This window comes from Bidens hawaiensis, unplaced genomic scaffold (genome assembly GCF_021521415.1).
Source record: "Bidens hawaiensis isolate Kalapana, Puna unplaced genomic scaffold, B.hawaiensis_p1.1 tig00006907_1, whole genome shotgun sequence".
Taxonomy (NCBI): domain Eukaryota; kingdom Viridiplantae; phylum Streptophyta; class Magnoliopsida; order Asterales; family Asteraceae; genus Bidens; species Bidens hawaiensis.
The window spans coordinates 327,501-331,137 of NW_027491473.1; positions in this window are offsets into that span (position 1 = coordinate 327,501).

Below are 3,637 nucleotides of genomic sequence, written 5' to 3' on the forward strand. Positions count from 1 at the left end.
AACAAGTCATTGCTGAGATTCGCACGAGAACATCCACTTTGAATTTGAAAGAGAAGGTTCGAAAACATATTTATTCTGACTTAAAGGGCGAAATGCACTGGAATACCTATGTGTACCATGCCCCTGAATTTACATATGGTAATATTCATCTCTTACCAAAAACAAGTCATTTATGGATATTATTAGGGGAGCCCTAGAGAGCTAGTCTAGGCCCCTGTTCGATCCACAAGGATCAAGATCAAATGAACGCTTATTTTCTTTCTGTTAAGCGAAGATATATTTCTAACCCCTAAGTAACTAATAATCAAGCGAGACACAAATTTTTTAGTTCGTATTTTTTTGGTAAAAATAAAAAAGGAGATAGGATTCCTTATTATTCAGAACTGAATCGAATGACATGTACTGGTCGTTGTAATCTCAGATATCCGGGCATTCTCGAGGAAATTCTGATTTATTGGCAAAGAGGAGAAGAAATAGAGTCATCATCCCACTCGACTCGATTCAAGAAGGCGAGAACCAACTAATACCTTCTTCAGGTATAGCAATTGAAATCCCCAGAAATTGTATTCTCCATAGAAATAATATTCTTGCTTATTTCGATGATCATCGATATATAAGAAAGAGCTTGGGACTTACTAAATATGAGACTAGAGAACTGAATTCAATCGTCAACGAAGAGGATTTGATTGAGTATCGAGGAGTCAAGGTATTTTGGCCAAAATACCAAAAGGAAGTAAATCATTTTTTTTTTATTCCCGCGGAAGTCTACATTTTAGCCGAATCTTTTTCCATAATGGTACGGCACAATAGTATTATTGGGGTATATACACAAATCACTTTAAATAGAAGAAGTCGAGTAGGCGGATTGGTCCGCGTGAAGAAAAAAGCAGAAAAATTAAACTGATAATATTTTCTGGAGATATCCATTTTCCTGGAAAGACAAATAAGGCATTTCGATTGATACCACCAGGAGGGGGAAAACAAAATTCCAAAGAATACAAAAAATTGAAAAATTGGTTCTATATCCAACGAATGAAACTTTCCAGGTATGAAAAAAGGTATTGTGTTTTGGTTCAACCTGTAGTCCCATATAAAAAAACGGATGGTATAAATTTAGGAAGACTTTTCCCGGCGGATCTCTTGCAGGAAAGTGATAATCTACAACTTCGGGTTGTCAATTATATCCTTTATTACGACCCAATTCTGGAAATTTGGGACACAAGTATTCAATTAGTTCGGACTTATTTAATGTTGAATTGGGACCAAGACAAAAAGATTCATGGAGTGTGAATCAAACCCATGTTTGAATTGAAATTGAGATACTGATAAAAGTTTGAATCAAACTAGTGATTTTCAATTTTTACCGATTTTAATCAAATAACGATAATCAGTGACTAGTCGTTGAAGTACTGACTAGTGATTAATCGACGCATAGACGCCGTTTTTACAACTATATGTATAACTAATCTTAGTTAAATATAAAACTCAGTAAATATGAGAATATAAACCCAAAAGCATGTTTTATGAGGAAATTTGGAAATGTCAACTAGCAGAACAGAACAATGAAGGGGTATGCACCCGCCTTAACATCGAGCGGGGCTGGTCAACCCACAAGATATAGACAAGAGGCTTGAAATCAGGATGTCATGAAGACACAAAGCCAAAACCTATGCGCGTGGCGCATATCACATATGCTCACGCATATCACATATGCTCACGCATCACATATGCTCACGCATCACATATGCTCACGCATCACATATGCTCACGCATATCACATCTGCGCGTGGCGCATATCACATATGCTCACGCATATTACATATGCTTACGCATATCACATGCTCACGCATATCACATCTGCGCATGAAACATCTGCGCGTGAGAATAAAGAGAAGACCTTGCGCATCCCCGGGATAGGCGCATAAAGGACAACACAACAAATGAGACAATAGTCTAATCCAAATCAGGATAAGGACAACCATGATTGTACTCATCAGACAACCTTCCAGAAGGTATCTTTTAAGGAATAAAGAATGTGCTGATGTTGACAGCTGCCAATGAAGGGTGGACAACTCAGCAAAACCCATGTGCCACCACGTGATGGCACATGGGTCAGGTAAAATACCTTGGTCAGAGAATAATCAATGAAAAAGCACCTGGTGTCCTAAGTACACATGGCGCGAAGCAATAGGAGGAGGCCAAAAAGGCCCTAATTGGGTCTGAGCCCAATCATTGGAAACCCTAATACTATAAATACCACACCACCTCCACAGTTGGGGTCAAGCAAGAAATATATTCTGAATCCTTTACTCATTTTCACATTCTTATCTTCTCCTGCAATATCTTATTCTCACACCGGAGGGTTACCCCAAAGAGGACCCCTCTGTCCCTTTCTGAGGGGTAAGCTCACGGTGCTGTTCGTTTTGTAGGTGGAAGAACTCGTATCTCGGAAAACCATCGGTGATATAGCACACTCACACCCGAGGAACGTAGATCGAATACAAGTAAGTCGATACACGTTTCTTCATTGGCGCCATCACCTGTTACAACGGCAACAAAACCACTATTTCATCAGTTTTCTCTCTGAAAATCTTCACCATGGTTTCCGGTGTTCGAAACAATGATCAAGTTCTGGAGGATAATGAGCTTGAGGATGTTAATGAGGGACATCAAGTTCTGAGGGCGCCGCGTGACACTGCGCGCACCACCAGTAACCATCCCTTCAACACAACACCTCATAGCCAGACTGAAACTCCCCCAGACGATCTCACGTTCCAAAATCTGACTGGTACAAAACAAAAAGGACCAATGGGTCCGGAAGTTGAAACCAATGACCCTAAAGAATGGCTCATAAACGAACAACGGCGTTTAATGGACAAATACAATGAGCTGGTAAAACACAAAAAGTTAGCCGACTTAACACAAAGGCTCGCATTTGATAAACAAACCATTCAGGGAACAACAAAAAAGGCGCGCGCGCCGGAAGACGGTCATTCTGTTCACACCGAACACGCTGATATTAGTGATGAGGAAGAGGTGCACAGCATGAGGAAGACGCGAGATACTCATGCAGGAGGTTCACAGCTTCGCGCACACATGAATATAGCACCTGGAGCCAAAGCTGATATGGATCTATACACACCATACAACCCACAAGCGAAAGAGCAAGTGGACGTAACCACACAATATAGGCCAGCCATCTTGGTAAAACATTCAAAATTCACTGAGCGCATTGCGAAGGCTCCCATTCAACACAAAACCAAGATGCCAAGTGGTTTGGGCAAGTACGATGGTACAACATATCCAGATGACTATTTCACAAAATGGGTTGAAGCCAAGCCACTGGCAAAAATCACAGCCGAGGCAATGAAGCAATTTATTTGGAGCCACATCGTATGCCGTTTTGGCCTGCCCATGGAAATCGTGAGCGACAATGGCAAACAATTCACTGACAGGAAGATATCCAGTTGGCTCAAGGAATTGCGCATCAACCAGGTCTTCACTTCAGTATACCACCCTCAAAGGAATAGCCAAGTGGAACGCGCGAACCAGAGCTTGCTGAATGGGCTGAAGAAAAGGTTGGAGGGAGAGTCCCATGCATGGGTCGAGGAGTTACCTAATGTCCTGTGGGCGCACA